This window comes from Montipora capricornis, chromosome 2 (genome assembly GCF_036669925.1).
Source record: "Montipora capricornis isolate CH-2021 chromosome 2, ASM3666992v2, whole genome shotgun sequence".
Lineage (NCBI taxonomy): Eukaryota > Metazoa > Cnidaria > Anthozoa > Scleractinia > Acroporidae > Montipora > Montipora capricornis.
Window position 1 is genome coordinate 19,328,741 of NC_090884.1, and position 17,078 is coordinate 19,345,818.

At 45.0% G+C, this 17,078-nt stretch overlaps 34 non-coding genes and 3 pseudogenes across 34 annotated transcripts; all 37 read left to right on the forward strand.

Annotated features, from left to right (window-relative positions):
* The first annotated feature begins 316 nt into the window (after positions 1–316).
* LOC138039554 (5S ribosomal RNA) lies at positions 317–435 on the forward strand. The gene has a single exon (XR_011130631.1). It is a non-coding gene; the product is annotated as a 5S ribosomal RNA (ribosomal RNA).
* A 249-nt stretch (positions 436–684) lies between these two features.
* On the forward strand, positions 685–805 carry LOC138039518 (5S ribosomal RNA; annotated as a pseudogene).
* Positions 806–1,056: 251 nt separating this feature from the next.
* Positions 1,057–1,175, forward strand: LOC138039503 (5S ribosomal RNA). Its single transcript, XR_011130598.1, has one exon. It is a non-coding gene; the product is annotated as a 5S ribosomal RNA (ribosomal RNA).
* A 251-nt stretch (positions 1,176–1,426) lies between these two features.
* Positions 1,427–1,545, forward strand: LOC138039555 (5S ribosomal RNA). The gene has a single exon (XR_011130632.1). It is a non-coding gene; the product is annotated as a 5S ribosomal RNA (ribosomal RNA).
* Positions 1,546–1,796: 251 nt separating this feature from the next.
* On the forward strand, positions 1,797–1,915 carry LOC138039556 (5S ribosomal RNA). Its single transcript, XR_011130633.1, has one exon. It is a non-coding gene; the product is annotated as a 5S ribosomal RNA (ribosomal RNA).
* Positions 1,916–2,166: 251 nt separating this feature from the next.
* On the forward strand, positions 2,167–2,285 carry LOC138039557 (5S ribosomal RNA). Its single transcript, XR_011130634.1, has one exon. It is a non-coding gene; the product is annotated as a 5S ribosomal RNA (ribosomal RNA).
* A 251-nt stretch (positions 2,286–2,536) lies between these two features.
* On the forward strand, positions 2,537–2,655 carry LOC138039558 (5S ribosomal RNA). The gene has a single exon (XR_011130635.1). It is a non-coding gene; the product is annotated as a 5S ribosomal RNA (ribosomal RNA).
* Positions 2,656–2,906: 251 nt separating this feature from the next.
* On the forward strand, positions 2,907–3,025 carry LOC138039559 (5S ribosomal RNA). The gene has a single exon (XR_011130636.1). It is a non-coding gene; the product is annotated as a 5S ribosomal RNA (ribosomal RNA).
* A 251-nt stretch (positions 3,026–3,276) lies between these two features.
* Positions 3,277–3,395, forward strand: LOC138039560 (5S ribosomal RNA). Its single transcript, XR_011130637.1, has one exon. It is a non-coding gene; the product is annotated as a 5S ribosomal RNA (ribosomal RNA).
* A 251-nt stretch (positions 3,396–3,646) lies between these two features.
* On the forward strand, positions 3,647–3,765 carry LOC138039561 (5S ribosomal RNA). Its single transcript, XR_011130638.1, has one exon. It is a non-coding gene; the product is annotated as a 5S ribosomal RNA (ribosomal RNA).
* Positions 3,766–4,016: 251 nt separating this feature from the next.
* LOC138039563 (5S ribosomal RNA) lies at positions 4,017–4,135 on the forward strand. Its single transcript, XR_011130640.1, has one exon. It is a non-coding gene; the product is annotated as a 5S ribosomal RNA (ribosomal RNA).
* Positions 4,136–4,386: 251 nt separating this feature from the next.
* Positions 4,387–4,505, forward strand: LOC138039564 (5S ribosomal RNA). Its single transcript, XR_011130641.1, has one exon. It is a non-coding gene; the product is annotated as a 5S ribosomal RNA (ribosomal RNA).
* Positions 4,506–4,756: 251 nt separating this feature from the next.
* Positions 4,757–4,875, forward strand: LOC138039565 (5S ribosomal RNA). Its single transcript, XR_011130642.1, has one exon. It is a non-coding gene; the product is annotated as a 5S ribosomal RNA (ribosomal RNA).
* Positions 4,876–5,127: 252 nt separating this feature from the next.
* On the forward strand, positions 5,128–5,246 carry LOC138039567 (5S ribosomal RNA). Its single transcript, XR_011130643.1, has one exon. It is a non-coding gene; the product is annotated as a 5S ribosomal RNA (ribosomal RNA).
* Positions 5,247–7,786: 2,540 nt separating this feature from the next.
* Positions 7,787–7,904, forward strand: LOC138039513 (5S ribosomal RNA; annotated as a pseudogene).
* A 256-nt stretch (positions 7,905–8,160) lies between these two features.
* LOC138039524 (5S ribosomal RNA) lies at positions 8,161–8,283 on the forward strand (annotated as a pseudogene).
* Positions 8,284–9,406: 1,123 nt separating this feature from the next.
* Positions 9,407–9,525, forward strand: LOC138039568 (5S ribosomal RNA). Its single transcript, XR_011130644.1, has one exon. It is a non-coding gene; the product is annotated as a 5S ribosomal RNA (ribosomal RNA).
* A 251-nt stretch (positions 9,526–9,776) lies between these two features.
* On the forward strand, positions 9,777–9,895 carry LOC138039295 (5S ribosomal RNA). Its single transcript, XR_011130400.1, has one exon. It is a non-coding gene; the product is annotated as a 5S ribosomal RNA (ribosomal RNA).
* Positions 9,896–10,146: 251 nt separating this feature from the next.
* On the forward strand, positions 10,147–10,265 carry LOC138039296 (5S ribosomal RNA). The gene has a single exon (XR_011130401.1). It is a non-coding gene; the product is annotated as a 5S ribosomal RNA (ribosomal RNA).
* Positions 10,266–10,516: 251 nt separating this feature from the next.
* On the forward strand, positions 10,517–10,635 carry LOC138039297 (5S ribosomal RNA). The gene has a single exon (XR_011130402.1). It is a non-coding gene; the product is annotated as a 5S ribosomal RNA (ribosomal RNA).
* A 251-nt stretch (positions 10,636–10,886) lies between these two features.
* LOC138039298 (5S ribosomal RNA) lies at positions 10,887–11,005 on the forward strand. Its single transcript, XR_011130403.1, has one exon. It is a non-coding gene; the product is annotated as a 5S ribosomal RNA (ribosomal RNA).
* Positions 11,006–11,256: 251 nt separating this feature from the next.
* On the forward strand, positions 11,257–11,375 carry LOC138039299 (5S ribosomal RNA). The gene has a single exon (XR_011130404.1). It is a non-coding gene; the product is annotated as a 5S ribosomal RNA (ribosomal RNA).
* A 251-nt stretch (positions 11,376–11,626) lies between these two features.
* Positions 11,627–11,745, forward strand: LOC138039301 (5S ribosomal RNA). Its single transcript, XR_011130406.1, has one exon. It is a non-coding gene; the product is annotated as a 5S ribosomal RNA (ribosomal RNA).
* Positions 11,746–11,996: 251 nt separating this feature from the next.
* Positions 11,997–12,115, forward strand: LOC138039302 (5S ribosomal RNA). The gene has a single exon (XR_011130407.1). It is a non-coding gene; the product is annotated as a 5S ribosomal RNA (ribosomal RNA).
* A 251-nt stretch (positions 12,116–12,366) lies between these two features.
* Positions 12,367–12,485, forward strand: LOC138039303 (5S ribosomal RNA). Its single transcript, XR_011130408.1, has one exon. It is a non-coding gene; the product is annotated as a 5S ribosomal RNA (ribosomal RNA).
* A 251-nt stretch (positions 12,486–12,736) lies between these two features.
* LOC138039305 (5S ribosomal RNA) lies at positions 12,737–12,855 on the forward strand. Its single transcript, XR_011130409.1, has one exon. It is a non-coding gene; the product is annotated as a 5S ribosomal RNA (ribosomal RNA).
* A 251-nt stretch (positions 12,856–13,106) lies between these two features.
* On the forward strand, positions 13,107–13,225 carry LOC138039306 (5S ribosomal RNA). The gene has a single exon (XR_011130410.1). It is a non-coding gene; the product is annotated as a 5S ribosomal RNA (ribosomal RNA).
* Positions 13,226–13,476: 251 nt separating this feature from the next.
* LOC138039307 (5S ribosomal RNA) lies at positions 13,477–13,595 on the forward strand. Its single transcript, XR_011130411.1, has one exon. It is a non-coding gene; the product is annotated as a 5S ribosomal RNA (ribosomal RNA).
* A 251-nt stretch (positions 13,596–13,846) lies between these two features.
* On the forward strand, positions 13,847–13,965 carry LOC138039308 (5S ribosomal RNA). The gene has a single exon (XR_011130412.1). It is a non-coding gene; the product is annotated as a 5S ribosomal RNA (ribosomal RNA).
* Positions 13,966–14,216: 251 nt separating this feature from the next.
* Positions 14,217–14,335, forward strand: LOC138039309 (5S ribosomal RNA). The gene has a single exon (XR_011130413.1). It is a non-coding gene; the product is annotated as a 5S ribosomal RNA (ribosomal RNA).
* A 251-nt stretch (positions 14,336–14,586) lies between these two features.
* LOC138039310 (5S ribosomal RNA) lies at positions 14,587–14,705 on the forward strand. Its single transcript, XR_011130414.1, has one exon. It is a non-coding gene; the product is annotated as a 5S ribosomal RNA (ribosomal RNA).
* Positions 14,706–14,956: 251 nt separating this feature from the next.
* LOC138039311 (5S ribosomal RNA) lies at positions 14,957–15,075 on the forward strand. Its single transcript, XR_011130415.1, has one exon. It is a non-coding gene; the product is annotated as a 5S ribosomal RNA (ribosomal RNA).
* A 251-nt stretch (positions 15,076–15,326) lies between these two features.
* On the forward strand, positions 15,327–15,445 carry LOC138039313 (5S ribosomal RNA). The gene has a single exon (XR_011130417.1). It is a non-coding gene; the product is annotated as a 5S ribosomal RNA (ribosomal RNA).
* Positions 15,446–15,696: 251 nt separating this feature from the next.
* Positions 15,697–15,815, forward strand: LOC138039314 (5S ribosomal RNA). The gene has a single exon (XR_011130418.1). It is a non-coding gene; the product is annotated as a 5S ribosomal RNA (ribosomal RNA).
* Positions 15,816–16,066: 251 nt separating this feature from the next.
* LOC138039316 (5S ribosomal RNA) lies at positions 16,067–16,185 on the forward strand. Its single transcript, XR_011130419.1, has one exon. It is a non-coding gene; the product is annotated as a 5S ribosomal RNA (ribosomal RNA).
* A 251-nt stretch (positions 16,186–16,436) lies between these two features.
* On the forward strand, positions 16,437–16,555 carry LOC138039317 (5S ribosomal RNA). The gene has a single exon (XR_011130420.1). It is a non-coding gene; the product is annotated as a 5S ribosomal RNA (ribosomal RNA).
* A 251-nt stretch (positions 16,556–16,806) lies between these two features.
* LOC138039318 (5S ribosomal RNA) lies at positions 16,807–16,925 on the forward strand. The gene has a single exon (XR_011130421.1). It is a non-coding gene; the product is annotated as a 5S ribosomal RNA (ribosomal RNA).
* The last annotated feature ends 153 nt before the right edge of the window (positions 16,926–17,078 follow it).

Consider the following 17,078-nt stretch of genomic DNA (forward strand, 5'->3'; position numbering starts at 1 on the left):
AAATCCTGTAGGGCGGAGTAGTACTTCGCTGGGTGACCGCTTGGGAATTCCTCGTGTTGTAGGCTTCTACTTTATTGATTGCTTTTAGTTTATGGTTGATTCATGAGTTGTTATTTTCTTGCTTGTCCACATTGCATGAGCACTGAATTTTCGCGCGCGACAAATGTTAAAGTTGTCGTCACAATGTAACTGGTTGATGGCCTATTAATTGAACATTCTTTGCAGTCTGAAGGGAGGGCAAGGGGGATTTTCACTCGCTTTCTCGCTTGGCTTGACGAAAACAAATCACACATACAACTAGAGCTTGTATTCTTCCGTCTACGACCATACCACAGGCAAAAAACCGGGTCCCGTCCGATCCCCGCAGTCAAATCCTGTAGGGCGAGAGTAGTACTTCGCTGGGTGACCGCTTGGGAATTCCTCGTGTTGTAGGCTTCTACTTTATTGATTGCTTTTAGTTTATGGTTGATTCATGAGTTGTTATTTTCTTGCTTGTCCACATTGCATGAGCACTGAATTTTCGCGCGCGACAAATGTTAAAGTTGTCGTCACAATGTAACTGGTTGATGGCCTATTAATTGAACATTCTTTGCAGTCTGAAGGGAGGGCAAGGGGGATTTTCACTCGCTTTCTCGCTTGGCTTGACGAAAACAAATCACACACAACTAGAGCTTGTATTCTTCCGTCTACGACCATACCACAGGCAAAAAACCGGGTCCCGTCGATCCCCGCAGTCAAATCCTGTAGGGCGAGAGTAGTAGTACTTCGCTGGGTGACCGCTTGGGAATTCCTCGTGTTGTAGGCTTCTACTTTATTGATTGCTTTTAGTTTATGGTTGATTCATGAGTTGTTATTTTCTTGCTTGTCCACATTGCATGAGCACTGAATTTTCGCGCGCGACAAATGTTAAAGTTGTCGTCACAATGTAACTGGTTGATGGCCTATTAATTGAACATTCTTTGCAGTCTGAAGGGAGGGCAAGGGGGATTTTCACTCGCTTTCTCGCTTGGCTTGACGAAAACAAATCACACATACAACTAGAGCTTGTATTCTTCCGTCTACGACCATACCACAGGCGATAAAACGGGTCCCGTCCGATCCCCGCAGTCAAATCCTGTAGGGCGAGAGTAGTACTTCGCTGGGTGACCGCTTGGGAATTCCTCGTGTTGTAGGCTTCTACTTTATTGATTGCTTTTAGTTTATGGTTGATTCATGAGTTGTTATTTTCTTGCTTGTCCACATTGCATGAGCACTGAATTTTCGCGCGCGACAAATGTTAAAGTTGTCGTCACAATGTAACTGGTTGATGGCCTATTAATTGAACATTCTTTGCAGTCTGAAGGGAGGGCAAGGGGGATTTTCACTCGCTTTCTCGCTTGGCTTGACGAAAACAAATCACACATACAACTAGAGCTTGTATTCTTCCGTCTACGACCATACCACAGGCAAAAAACCGGGTCCCGTCCGATCCCCGCAGTCAAATCCTGTAGGGCGAGAGTAGTACTTCGCTGGGTGACCGCTTGGGAATTCCTCGTGTTGTAGGCTTCTACTTTATTGATTGCTTTTAGTTTATGGTTGATTCATGAGTTGTTATTTTCTTGCTTGTCCACATTGCATGAGCACTGAATTTTCGCGCGCGACAAATGTTAAAGTTGTCGTCACAATGTAACTGGTTGATGGCCTATTAATTGAACATTCTTTGCAGTCTGAAGGGAGGGCAAGGGGGATTTTCACTCGCTTTCTCGCTTGGCTTGACGAAAACAAATCACACATACAACTAGAGCTTGTATTCTTCCGTCTACGACCATACCACAGGCAAAAAACCGGGTCCCGTCCGATCCCCGCAGTCAAATCCTGTAGGGCGAGAGTAGTACTTCGCTGGGTGACCGCTTGGGAATTCCTCGTGTTGTAGGCTTCTACTTTATTGATTGCTTTTAGTTTATGGTTGATTCATGAGTTGTTATTTTCTTGCTTGTCCACATTGCATGAGCACTGAATTTTCGCGCGCGACAAATGTTAAAGTTGTCGTCACAATGTAACTGGTTGATGGCCTATTAATTGAACATTCTTTGCAGTCTGAAGGGAGGGCAAGGGGGATTTTCACTCGCTTTCTCGCTTGGCTTGACGAAAACAAATCACACATACAACTAGAGCTTGTATTCTTCCGTCTACGACCATACCACAGGCAAAAAACCGGGTCCCGTCCGATCCCCGCAGTCAAATCCTGTAGGGCGAGAGTAGTACTTCGCTGGGTGACCGCTTGGGAATTCCTCGTGTTGTAGGCTTCTACTTTATTGATTGCTTTTAGTTTATGGTTGATTCATGAGTTGTTATTTTCTTGCTTGTCCACATTGCATGAGCACTGAATTTTCGCGCGCGACAAATGTTAAAGTTGTCGTCACAATGTAACTGGTTGATGGCCTATTAATTGAACATTCTTTGCAGTCTGAAGGGAGGGCAAGGGGGATTTTCACTCGCTTTCTCGCTTGGCTTGACGAAAACAAATCACACATACAACTAGAGCTTGTATTCTTCCGTCTACGACCATACCACAGGCAAAAAACCGGGTCCCGTCCGATCCCCGCAGTCAAATCCTGTAGGGCGAGAGTAGTACTTCGCTGGGTGACCGCTTGGGAATTCCTCGTGTTGTAGGCTTCTACTTTATTGATTGCTTTTAGTTTATGGTTGATTCATGAGTTGTTATTTTCTTGCTTGTCCACATTGCATGAGCACTGAATTTTCGCGCGCGACAAATGTTAAAGTTGTCGTCACAATGTAACTGGTTGATGGCCTATTAATTGAACATTCTTTGCAGTCTGAAGGGAGGGCAAGGGGGATTTTCACTCGCTTTCTCGCTTGGCTTGACGAAAACAAATCACACATACAACTAGAGCTTGTATTCTTCCGTCTACGACCATACCACAGGCAAAAAACCGGGTCCCGTCCGATCCCCGCAGTCAAATCCTGTAGGGCGAGAGTAGTACTTCGCTGGGTGACCGCTTGGGAATTCCTCGTGTTGTAGGCTTCTACTTTATTGATTGCTTTTAGTTTATGGTTGATTCATGAGTTGTTATTTTCTTGCTTGTCCACATTGCATGAGCACTGAATTTTCGCGCGCGACAAATGTTAAAGTTGTCGTCACAATGTAACTGGTTGATGGCCTATTAATTGAACATTCTTTGCAGTCTGAAGGGAGGGCAAGGGGGATTTTCACTCGCTTTCTCGCTTGGCTTGACGAAAACAAATCACACATACAACTAGAGCTTGTATTCTTCCGTCTACGACCATACCACAGGCAAAAAACCGGGTCCCGTCCGATCCCCGCAGTCAAATCCTGTAGGGCGAGAGTAGTACTTCGCTGGGTGACCGCTTGGGAATTCCTCGTGTTGTAGGCTTCTACTTTATTGATTGCTTTTAGTTTATGGTTGATTCATGAGTTGTTATTTTCTTGCTTGTCCACATTGCATGAGCACTGAATTTTCGCGCGCGACAAATGTTAAAGTTGTCGTCACAATGTAACTGGTTGATGGCCTATTAATTGAACATTCTTTGCAGTCTGAAGGGAGGGCAAGGGGGATTTTCACTCGCTTTCTCGCTTGGCTTGACGAAAACAAATCACACATACAACTAGAGCTTGTATTCTTCCGTCTACGACCATACCACAGGCAAAAAACCGGGTCCCGTCCGATCCCCGCAGTCAAATCCTGTAGGGCGAGAGTAGTACTTCGCTGGGTGACCGCTTGGGAATTCCTCGTGTTGTAGGCTTCTACTTTATTGATTGCTTTTAGTTTATGGTTGATTCATGAGTTGTTATTTTCTTGCTTGTCCACATTGCATGAGCACTGAATTTTCGCGCGCGACAAATGTTAAAGTTGTCGTCACAATGTAACTGGTTGATGGCCTATTAATTGAACATTCTTTGCAGTCTGAAGGGAGGGCAAGGGGGATTTTCACTCGCTTTCTCGCTTGGCTTGACGAAAACAAATCACACATACAACTAGAGCTTGTATTCTTCCGTCTACGACCATACCACAGGCAAAAAACCGGGTCCCGTCCGATCCCCGCAGTCAAATCCTGTAGGGCGAGAGTAGTACTTCGCTGGGTGACCGCTTGGGAATTCCTCGTGTTGTAGGCTTCTACTTTATTGATTGCTTTTAGTTTATGGTTGATTCATGAGTTGTTATTTTCTTGCTTGTCCACATTGCATGAGCACTGAATTTTCGCGCGCGACAAATGTTAAAGTTGTCGTCACAATGTAACTGGTTGATGGCCTATTAATTGAACATTCTTTGCAGTCTGAAGGGAGGGCAAGGGGGATTTTCACTCGCTTTCTCGCTTGGCTTGACGAAAACAAATCACACATACAACTAGAGCTTGTATTCTTCCGTCTACGACCATACCACAGGCAAAAAACCGGGTCCCGTCCGATCCCCGCAGTCAAATCCTGTAGGGCGAGAGTAGTACTTCGCTGGGTGACCGCTTGGGAATTCCTCGTGTTGTAGGCTTCTACTTTATTGATTGCTTTTAGTTTATGGTTGATTCATGAGTTGTTATTTTCTTGCTTGTCCACATTGCATGAGCACTGAATTTTCGCGCGCGACAAATGTTAAAGTTGTCGTCACAATGTAACTGGTTGATGGCCTATTAATTGAACATTCTTTGCAGTCTGAAGGGAGGGCAAGGGGGATTTTCACTCGCTTTCTCGCTTGGCTTGACGAAAACAAATCACACATACAACTAGAGCTTGTATTCTTCCGTCTACGACCATACCACAGGCAAAAAACCGGGTCCCGTCCGATCCCCGCAGTCAAATCCTGTAGGGCGAGAGTAGTACTTCGCTGGGTGACCGCTTGGGAATTCCTCGTGTTGTAGGCTTCTACTTTATTGATTGCTTTTAGTTTATGGTTGATTCATGAGTTGTTATTTTCTTGCTTGTCCACATTGCATGAGCACTGAATTTTCGCGCGCGACAAATGTTAAAGTTGTCGTCACAATGTAACTGGTTGATGGCCTATTAATTGAACATTCTTTGCAGTCTGAAGGGAGGGCAAGGGGGATTTTCACTCGCTTTCTCGCTTGGCTTGACGAAAACAAATCACACATACAAACTAGAGCTTGTATTCTTCCGTCTACGACCATACCACAGGCAAAAAACCGGGTCCCGTCCGATCCCCGCAGTCAAATCCTGTAGGGCGAGAGTAGTACTTCGCTGGGTGACCGCTTGGGAATTCCTCGTGTTGTAGGCTTCTACTTTATTGATTGCTTTTAGTTTATGGTTGATTCATGAGTTGTTATTTTCTTGCTTGTCCACATTGCATGAGCACTGAATTTTCGCGCGCGACAAATGTTAAAGTTGTCGTCACAATGTAACTGGTTGATGGCCTATTAATTGAACATTCTTTGCAGTCTGAAGGGAGGGCAAGGGGGATTTTCACTCGCTTTCTCGCTTGGCTTGACGAAAACAAATCACACATACAACTAGAGCTTGTAGTCTTCCGTCTCCGACCAGACCACAGGCAACAAACCTGGGCCCGGCCGATGCCCGCAGTCAAATCCTGTAGGGCGAGAGTAGTACTTCGATGGGTGACCGCTTGGGTATTCCTCGTGTTGTAGGCTTCTACTTTATTGATTGCTTTTAGTTTATGGTTGATTCATGCGTGTATTATTATTTTCTGTGCTTTGTCCACATTGCATGAGCACCTGAATTTTCGCGCGCGAACAAATGTTAAAGTTGTTCGTTCACAATGTAACTGGTTGATGGCCTATTAACTTGAAATTCTTTGCAGTCGAAGGGGAAAGGCAAGGGGGATTTTCACCTCTCAGACTTTCTCGCTTGGCTAGACGAAAACAAATCACACATTACACTTAGAGCTTGTATTCTTCCGTCTACGACCATAACACAGGCCAAAAAACCGGGTCCCGTCCGATCCCCGCAGGGGGGGGGGGGGGGGGTTGGGTGGCAATCCTGTAGGGCGAGAGTAGTTACTTCGGGGGTGACCGCTTGGGAGTTCCTAGTGTTGTAGTCTTCTGCTTTATTGTTGGCTTTTAGTTTATGGTTGATTCATGAGTTGTTATTTTCTTGCTTGTCCACATGGAAGGAGCACTGAATTTTCGCGCGACGACAAAATGTTAAAGTTGTTGTCACAATGTAACTGGTTGATGGCCTATTAATTGAACATTCTTTGCAGTCTGAAGGGAGGGCAAGGGGGATTTTAAATCGCTTTCTCGCTTGGCTAGACGAAAAAAAAATCACACATCAAACTAGAGCTTGTATTCTTCCGTCGACGAACCATACCACAGACAAAAAACCGGGTCCCGTCCGACCCCCGCAGTCGAATCCTGTAGGGCGAGAGTAGTTGTTCGCTGGGTGGCCGCTTGGGTATTCCTCGTGTTTTAGGCTTCTACTTTTTTGCTTGCTTTTAGTTTATGGTTTATTAATGAGTTGTTTTTTTCTTGCTTGTCCACTTTGCATGAGCACTGATTTTTCGCGCGCGACAAATGTTAATGTTGTCGTCTCAATTTAACTGGTTGATGGCACTAATCTAATTGAACATTCTTTGCAGTCTGAAGGGAAGGCAAGGGGCGATTTTCAATCGCTTTCTCGCTTGGCTAGACTAATACAAATCAAAAATTCAACTAGATCTTGTATTCTTAAGTATACGACAATAAAACAGGCAAAAAACCGGGTCCCGTACGATCCCCGCAGTCAAATCCTGTCGGTGCGAGAGTAGTACTTCGCTGGGTGACCGCTTGGAACTTCCTCGTGTTGTAGGCTTCTACTTTATTGATTGCTTTTAGTTGATGGTTGATTCATGAGTTGTTATTTTCTTGCTTGTCCACATTGCATGAAGCAATGAATTTTAGGCGCGCGACAAATGTTTAAAGTTGTCGTCACAATGTAACTGGTTGATGGCCTATTAATTGAACATTCTTTGCAGGTCTGAAGGGAAGGCAAGGGGGATTTTCACTCGCTTTCTCGCTTGGCTAGACGAAAACACAATCACACATAAAACTAGAGCTTGTATTCTTCCGTCTACGACCATACCCCAGGCAAAAAACCTGGGGCCGTACGATCCCAGCAGTCAAATCCTGTAGGGCGAGAGTAGTACTTACGCGCGGTGAACGCTTGGGAATTCCTCGTGTTGTAGGGGGGGGCTTCTACTTTATTGACTTGCTTTTAGTTTTATGGTTGATTCATGAGTTGTTATTTTCTTGCTTGTCCAACTTGCATGAGCACTGAATTTTCGCGCTCGACAAATGTTAACGTTGTCGTCACAATGTAACTGGTTGATGGCCTATTAATTGAACATTCTTTGCAGTCTGACGGGAAGGCAAGGGGGACTCACTCGGCTTTCTCGCTTGGGTAGACGAAACACAAATCAAACATACAAATAGAGCTTGTATTATTCCGTTTACGACCATACCACAGGCAAAAAAAACAACCGGGTCCCGGCCCGATCCCCGCAGTCAAATCCTGTAGGGCGAGAGTAGTTCTTCGCTGGGTGTCCGGTTGTGTATTCCTCGTGTTGTAGGCTTCTTCTTTATTGATTGCTTTTAGTTTATGGTTGATTCATGAGTTGTTATTTTCTTGCTTGTCCACATTGCATGAGCACTGAATTTTCGCGCGCGACAAATGTTAAAGTTGTCGTCACAATGTAACTGGTTGATGGCCTATTAATTGAACATTCTTTGCAGTCTGAAGGGAGGGCAAGGGGGATTTTCACTCGCTTTCTCGCTTGGCTTGACGAAAACAAATCACACATACAACTAGAGCTTGTATTCTTCCGTCTACGACCATACCACAGGCAAAAAACGGGTCCCGTCCGATCCCCGCAGTCAAATCCTGTAGGGCGAGAGTAGTACTTCGCTGGGTGACCGCTTGGGAATTCCTCGTGTTGTAGGCTTCTACTTTATTGATTGCTTTTAGTTTATGGTTGATTCATGAGTTGTTATTTTCTTGCTTGTCCACATTGCATGAGCACTGAATTTTCGCGCGCGACAAATGTTAAAGTTGTCGTCACAATGTAACTGGTTGATGGCCTATTAATTGAACATTCTTTGCAGTCTGAAGGGAAGGCAAGGGGGATTTTCACCCTCGCTTTTCTCCGCTCCGGCTAGACGAAAACAAATCACACATACAACTAGAGCTTGTATTCTTCCGTCTACGACCATACCACAGGCAAAAACCCGGGTCCCGTTCGATTCCCCGCAGTCAAATCCTGTAGGGCGAGAGTAGTACTTCGCTGGGTGACCGCTTGGGAATGTCCTTCGTGTTTGTAGGCTTCTACTTTATTGATTTGCTTTATAGTTTTATGGGTTGATGTCATGAGTTTGTTATTTTCTTGCTTGTCCACATTGCATGAGCACTGTGAATTTTCGCGCGCGACAAATTTTAAAGTTTGGGCGGGGGGCACCAATGTAACTGGTTGATGGCCTATTAATTGAACATTCTTTGCAGTCCTGAAAGAAGGGCAAGGGGGATTTTCCCACACCTCGCTTTCTCGCTTGGGCTAAGACGAAACCAAATCACACATACAACTAGAGCTTGTATCGTTTCCTTCTACGACCATACCACAGGCAAAAAAAACCGGGTCCCGTCCACCACACAGCCCCCGCAGTCCAAATCCTGTAGGGCGAGAGTAAGTAACTTCGCTTGGGGTGAACCCGGGGGTTGGGAATTCCTCGTGTTGTAGGCTTCTACTTTTAATATTGATTGCTTTTAGTTTATGGTTGATTTCATGAGTTTGTTATTGTCTTGCTTGTCCACATTGCCCTGAGCACTGAACAATAATTTTTTTTCAGTCGCTTCGACAAATGTTAAAGTTGTCGTCACAATGTAACTGGTTGAATGGCCTATTAATTGAACATTCTTTGGCAGTCTTTTTTTTGGAAAAAAAAGGGGAAAAGGGCAAGGGGGATTTTTCCCACAGTGTTCGCTTTCTCGCTTGTGCTAGTAACGAAAACAAATCACACAATACAACTAGAGCTTGTATGTCTTCCGTCTAACGACCAATAACCACAGGCAAAAACAAAACAACCCGGGTCCCGTCCGATCCCCCCGGGGGCAGTCAAATCCGTGTAGGTCGAGAGTAGTACTTCGCTGGGTGACCGCTTGGGAATTCCTCGTGTTGTCAGGCTTCTACTTTATTGATTGCTTTTTAGTTTATGGTTTGATTCATGAGTTGTTATTTTCCTTGCTTGTTCCACCATTGCATGAGCACTGAATTTTCGCGCGCAGAACAAAATGTTAAAGTTGTCCGGGTCCACAATTTAACTGGTTGATGGCCTATTAATTGAAAACATCTTTTGCAGTCTGAAAGGGAAAAGGCCAGGGGGATTTTCACTCGCTTTCTCGCTTGGCTTGACGAAAACAAATCACACATACAACTAGAGCTTGTATTCTTCCGTCTACGACCATACCACAGGCAAAAAACCGGGTCCCGTCCGATCCCCGCAGTCAAATCCTGTAGGGCGAGAGTAGTACTTCGCTGGGTGACCGCTTGGGAATTCCTCGTGTTGTAGGCTTCTACTTTATTGATTGCTTTTAGTTTATGGTTGATTCATGAGTTGTTATTTTCTTGCTTGTCCACATTGCATGAGCACTGAATTTTCGCGCGCGACAAATGTTAAAGTTGTCGTCACAATGTAACTGGTTGATGGCCTATTAATTGAACATTCTTTGCAGTCTGAAGGGAGGGCAAGGGGGATTTTCACTCGCTTTCTCGCTTGGCTTGACGAAAACAAATCACACATACAACTAGAGCTTGTATTCTTCCGTCTACGACCATACCACAGGCAAAAAACCGGGTCCCGTCCGATCCCCGCAGTCAAATCCTGTAGGGCGAGAGTAGTACTTCGCTGGGTGACCGCTTGGGAATTCCTCGTGTTGTAGGCTTCTACTTTATTGATTGCTTTTAGTTTATGGTTGATTCATGAGTTGTTATTTTCTTGCTTGTCCACATTGCATGAGCACTGAATTTTCGCGCGCGACAAATGTTAAAGTTGTCGTCACAATGTAACTGGTTGATGGCCTATTAATTGAACATTCTTTGCAGTCTGAAGGGAGGGCAAGGGGGATTTTCACTCGCTTTCTCGCTTGGCTTGACGAAAACAAATCACACATACAACTAGAGCTTGTATTCTTCCGTCTACGACCATACCACAGGCAAAAAACCGGGTCCCGTCCGATCCCCGCAGTCAAATCCTGTAGGGCGAGAGTAGTACTTCGCTGGGTGACCGCTTGGGAATTCCTCGTGTTGTAGGCTTCTACTTTATTGATTGCTTTTAGTTTATGGTTGATTCATGAGTTGTTATTTTCTTGCTTGTCCACATTGCATGAGCACTGAATTTTCGCGCGCGACAAATGTTAAAGTTGTCGTCACAATGTAACTGGTTGATGGCCTATTAATTGAACATTCTTTGCAGTCTGAAGGGAGGGCAAGGGGGATTTTCACTCGCTTTCTCGCTTGGCTTGACGAAAACAAATCACACATACAACTAGAGCTTGTATTCTTCCGTCTACGACCATACCACAGGCAAAAAACCGGGTCCCGTCCGATCCCCGCAGTCAAATCCTGTAGGGCGAGAGTAGTACTTCGCTGGGTGACCGCTTGGGAATTCCTCGTGTTGTAGGCTTCTACTTTATTGATTGCTTTTAGTTTATGGTTGATTCATGAGTTGTTATTTTCTTGCTTGTCCACATTGCATGAGCACTGAATTTTCGCGCGCGACAAATGTTAAAGTTGTCGTCACAATGTAACTGGTTGATGGCCTATTAATTGAACATTCTTTGCAGTCTGAAGGGAGGGCAAGGGGGATTTTCACTCGCTTTCTCGCTTGGCTTGACGAAAACAAATCACACATACAACTAGAGCTTGTATTCTTCCGTCTACGACCATACCACAGGCAAAAAACCGGGTCCCGTCCGATCCCCGCAGTCAAATCCTGTAGGGCGAGAGTAGTACTTCGCTGGGTGACCGCTTGGGAATTCCTCGTGTTGTAGGCTTCTACTTTATTGATTGCTTTTAGTTTATGGTTGATTCATGAGTTGTTATTTTCTTGCTTGTCCACATTGCATGAGCACTGAATTTTCGCGCGCGACAAATGTTAAAGTTGTCGTCACAATGTAACTGGTTGATGGCCTATTAATTGAACATTCTTTGCAGTCTGAAGGGAGGGCAAGGGGGATTTTCACTCGCTTTCTCGCTTGGCTTGACGAAAACAAATCACACATACAACTAGAGCTTGTATTCTTCCGTCTACGACCATACCACAGGCAAAAAACCGGGTCCCGTCCGATCCCCGCAGTCAAATCCTGTAGGGCGAGAGTAGTACTTCGCTGGGTGACCGCTTGGGAATTCCTCGTGTTGTAGGCTTCTACTTTATTGATTGCTTTTAGTTTATGGTTGATTCATGAGTTGTTATTTTCTTGCTTGTCCACATTGCATGAGCACTGAATTTTCGCGCGCGACAAATGTTAAAGTTGTCGTCACAATGTAACTGGTTGATGGCCTATTAATTGAACATTCTTTGCAGTCTGAAGGGAGGGCAAGGGGGATTTTCACTCGCTTTCTCGCTTGGCTTGACGAAAACAAATCACACATACAACTAGAGCTTGTATTCTTCCGTCTACGACCATACCACAGGCAAAAAACCGGGTCCCGTCCGATCCCCGCAGTCAAATCCTGTAGGGCGAGAGTAGTACTTCGCTGGGTGACCGCTTGGGAATTCCTCGTGTTGTAGGCTTCTACTTTATTGATTGCTTTTAGTTTATGGTTGATTCATGAGTTGTTATTTTCTTGCTTGTCCACATTGCATGAGCACTGAATTTTCGCGCGCGACAAATGTTAAAGTTGTCGTCACAATGTAACTGGTTGATGGCCTATTAATTGAACATTCTTTGCAGTCTGAAGGGAAGGCAAGGGGGATTTTCACTCGCTTTCTCGCTTGGCTTGACGAAAACAAATCACACATACAACTAGAGCTTGTATTCTTCCGTCTACGACCATACCACAGGCAAAAAACCGGGTCCCGTCCGATCCCCGCAGTCAAATCCTGTAGGGCGAGAGTAGTACTTCGCTGGGTGACCGCTTGGGAATTCCTCGTGTTGTAGGCTTCTACTTTATTGATTGCTTTTAGTTTATGGTTGATTCATGAGTTGTTATTTTCTTGCTTGTCCACATTGCATGAGCACTGAATTTTCGCGCGCGACAAATGTTAAAGTTGTCGTCACAATGTAACTGGTTGATGGCCTATTAATTGAACATTCTTTGCAGTCTGAAGGGAGGGCAAGGGGGATTTTCACTCGCTTTCTCGCTTGGCTTGACGAAAACAAATCACACATACAACTAGAGCTTGTATTCTTCCGTCTACGACCATACCACAGGCAAAAAACCGGGTCCCGTCCGATCCCCGCAGTCAAATCCTGTAGGGCGAGAGTAGTACTTCGCTGGGTGACCGCTTGGGAATTCCTCGTGTTGTAGGCTTCTACTTTATTGATTGCTTTTAGTTTATGGTTGATTCATGAGTTGTTATTTTCTTGCTTGTCCACATTGCATGAGCACTGAATTTTCGCGCGCGACAAATGTTAAAGTTGTCGTCACAATGTAACTGGTTGATGGCCTATTAATTGAACATTCTTTGCAGTCTGAAGGGAGGGCAAGGGGGATTTTCACTCGCTTTCTCGCTTGGCTTGACGAAAACAAATCACACATACAACTAGAGCTTGTATTCTTCCGTCTACGACCATACCACAGGCAAAAAACCGGGTCCCGTCCGATCCCCGCAGTCAAATCCTGTAGGGCGAGAGTAGTACTTCGCTGGGTGACCGCTTGGGAATTCCTCGTGTTGTAGGCTTCTACTTTATTGATTGCTTTTAGTTTATGGTTGATTCATGAGTTGTTATTTTCTTGCTTGTCCACATTGCATGAGCACTGAATTTTCGCGCGCGACAAATGTTAAAGTTGTCGTCACAATGTAACTGGTTGATGGCCTATTAATTGAACATTCTTTGCAGTCTGAAGGGAGGGCAAGGGGGATTTTCACTCGCTTTCTCGCTTGGCTTGACGAAAACAAATCACACATACAACTAGAGCTTGTATTCTTCCGTCTACGACCATACCACAGGCAAAAAACCGGGTCCCGTCCGATCCCCGCAGTCAAATCCTGTAGGGCGAGAGTAGTACTTCGCTGGGTGACCGCTTGGGAATTCCTCGTGTTGTAGGCTTCTACTTTATTGATTGCTTTTAGTTTATGGTTGATTCATGAGTTGTTATTTTCTTGCTTGTCCACATTGCATGAGCACTGAATTTTCGCGCGCGACAAATGTTAAAGTTGTCGTCACAATGTAACTGGTTGATGGCCTATTAATTGAACATTCTTTGCAGTCTGAAGGGAGGGCAAGGGGGATTTTCACTCGCTTTCTCGCTTGGCTTGACGAAAACAAATCACACATACAACTAGAGCTTGTATTCTTCCGTCTACGACCATACCACAGGCAAAAAACCGGGTCCCGTCCGATCCCCGCAGTCAAATCCTGTAGGGCGAGAGTAGTACTTCGCTGGGTGACCGCTTGGGAATTCCTCGTGTTGTAGGCTTCTACTTTATTGATTGCTTTTAGTTTATGGTTGATTCATGAGTTGTTATTTTCTTGCTTGTCCACATTGCATGAGCACTGAATTTTCGCGCGCGACAAATGTTAAAGTTGTCGTCACAATGTAACTGGTTGATGGCCTATTAATTGAACATTCTTTGCAGTCTGAAGGGAGGGCAAGGGGGATTTTCACTCGCTTTCTCGCTTGGCTTGACGAAAACAAATCACACATACAACTAGAGCTTGTATTCTTCCGTCTACGACCATACCACAGGCAAAAAACCGGGTCCCGTCCGATCCCCGCAGTCAAATCCTGTAGGGCGAGAGTAGTACTTCGCTGGGTGACCGCTTGGGAATTCCTCGTGTTGTAGGCTTCTACTTTATTGATTGCTTTTAGTTTATGGTTGATTCATGAGTTGTTATTTTCTTGCTTGTCCACATTGCATGAGCACTGAATTTTCGCGCGCGACAAATGTTAAAGTTGTCGTCACAATGTAACTGGTTGATGGCCTATTAATTGAACATTCTTTGCAGTCTGAAGGGAGGGCAAGGGGGATTTTCACTCGCTTTCTCGCTTGGCTTGACGAAAACAAATCACACATACAACTAGAGCTTGTATTCTTCCGTCTACGACCATACCACAGGCAAAAAACCGGGTCCCGTCCGATCCCCGCAGTCAAATCCTGTAGGGCGAGAGTAGTACTTCGCTGGGTGACCGCTTGGGAATTCCTCGTGTTGTAGGCTTCTACTTTATTGATTGCTTTTAGTTTATGGTTGATTCATGAGTTGTTATTTTCTTGCTTGTCCACATTGCATGAGCACTGAATTTTCGCGCGCGACAAATGTTAAAGTTGTCGTCACAATGTAACTGGTTGATGGCCTATTAATTGAACATTCTTTGCAGTCTGAAGGGAGGGCAAGGGGGATTTTCACTCGCTTTCTCGCTTGGCTTGACGAAAACAAATCACACATACAACTAGAGCTTGTATTCTTCCGTCTACGACCATACCACAGGCAAAAAACCGGGTCCCGTCCGATCCCCGCAGTCAAATCCTGTAGGGCGAGAGTAGTACTTCGCTGGGTGACCGCTTGGGAATTCCTCGTGTTGTAGGCTTCTACTTTATTGATTGCTTTTAGTTTATGGTTGATTCATGAGTTGTTATTTTCTTGCTTGTCCACATTGCATGAGCACTGAATTTTCGCGCGCGACAAATGTTAAAGTTGTCGTCACAATGTAACTGGTTGATGGCCTATTAATTGAACATTCTTTGCAGTCTGAAGGGAGGGCAAGGGGGATTTTCACTCGCTTTCTCGCTTGGCTTGACGAAAACAAATCACACATACAACTAGAGCTTGTATTCTTCCGTCTACGACCATACCACAGGCAAAAAACCGGGTCCCGTCCGATCCCCGCAGTCAAATCCTGTAGGGCGAGAGTAGTACTTCGCTGGGTGACCGCTTGGGAATTCCTCGTGTTGTAGGCTTCTACTTTATTGATTGCTTTTAGTTTATGGTTGATTCATGAGTTGTTATTTTCTTGCTTGTCCACATTGCATGAGCACTGAATTTTCGCGCGCGACAAATGTTAAAGTTGTCGTCACAATGTAACTGGTTGATGGCCTATTAATTGAACATTCTTTGCAGTCTGAAGGGAGGGCAAGGGGGATTTTCACTCGCTTTCTCGCTTGGCTTGACGAAAACAAATCACACATACAACTAGAGCTTGTATTCTTCCGTCTACGACCATACCACAGGCAAAAAACCGGGTCCCGTCCGATCCCCGCAGTCAAATCCTGTAGGGCGAGAGTAGTACTTCGCTGGGTGACCGCTTGGGAATTCCTCGTGTTGTAGGCTTCTACTTTATTGATTGCTTTTAGTTTATGGTTGATTCATGAGTTGTTATTTTCTTGCTTGTCCACATTGCATGAGCACTGAATTTTCGCGCGCGACAAATGTTAAAGTTGTCGTCACAATGTAACTGGTTGATGGCCTATTAATTGAACATTCTTTGCAGTCTGAAGGGAGGGCAAGGGGGATTTTCACTCGCTTTCTCGCTTGGCTTGACGAAAACAAATCACACATACAACTAGAGCTTGTATTCTTCCGTCTACGACCATACCACAGGCAAAAAACCGGGTCCCGTCCGATCCCCGCAGTCAAATCCTGTAGGGCGAGAGTAGTACTTCGCTGGGTGACCGCTTGGGAATTCCTCGTGTTGTAGGCTTCTACTTTATTGATTGCTTTTAGTTTATGGTTGATTCATGAGTTGTTATTTTCTTGCTTGTCCACATTGCATGAGCACTGAATTTTCGCGCGCGACAAATGTTAAAGTTGTCGTCACAATGTAACTGGTTGATGGCCTATTAATTGAACATTCTTTGCAGTCTGAAGGGAAGGCAAGGGGGATTTTCACTCGCTTTCTCGCTTGGCTAGACGAAAACAAATCACACATACAACTAGAGCTTGTATTCTTCCGTCTACGACCATACCACAGGCAAAAAACCGGGTCCCGTCCGATCCCCGCAGTCAAATCCTGTAGGGCGAGAGTAGTACTTCGCTGGGTGACCGCTTGGGAATTCCTCGTGTTGTAGGCTTCTACTTTATTGATTGCTTTTAGTTTATGGTTGATTCATGAGTTGTTATTTTCTTGCTTGTCCACATTGCATGAGCACTGAATTTTCGCGCGCGACAAATGTTAAAGTTGTCGTCACAATGTAACTGGTTGATGGCCTATTAATTGAACATTCTTTGCAGTCTGAAGGGAGGGCAAGGGGGATTTTCACTCGCTTTCTCGCTTGGCTTGACGAAAACAAATCACACATACAACTAGAGCTTGTATTCTTCCGTCTACGACCATACCACAGGCAAAAAACCGGGTCCCGTCCGATCCCCGCAGTCAAATCCTGTAGGGCGAGAGTAGTACTTCGCTGGGTGACCGCTTGGGAATTCCTCGTGTTGTAGGCTTCTACTTTATTGATTGCTTTTAGTTTATGGTTGATTCATGAGTTGTTATTTTCTTGCTTGTCCACATTGCATGAGCACTGAATTTTCGCGCGCGACAAATGTTAAAGTTGTCGTCACAATGTAACTGGTTGATGGCCTATTAATTGAACATTCTTTGCAGTCTGAAGGGAGGGCAAGGGGGATTTTCACTCGCTTTCTCGCTTGGCTTGACGAAAACAAATCACACATACAACTAGAGCTTGTATTCTTCCGTCTACGACCATACCACAGGCAAAAAACCGGGTCCCGTCCGATCCCCGCAGTCAAATCCTGTAGGGCGAGAGTAGTACTTCGCTGGGTGACCGCTTGGGAATTCCTCGTGTTGTAGGCTTCTACTTTATTGATTGCTTTTAGTTTATGGTTGATTCATGAGTTGTTATTTTCTTGCTTGTCCACATTGCATGAGCACTGAATTTTCGCGCGCGACAAATGTTAAAGTTGTCGTCACAATGTAACTGGTTGATGGCCTATTAATTGAACATTC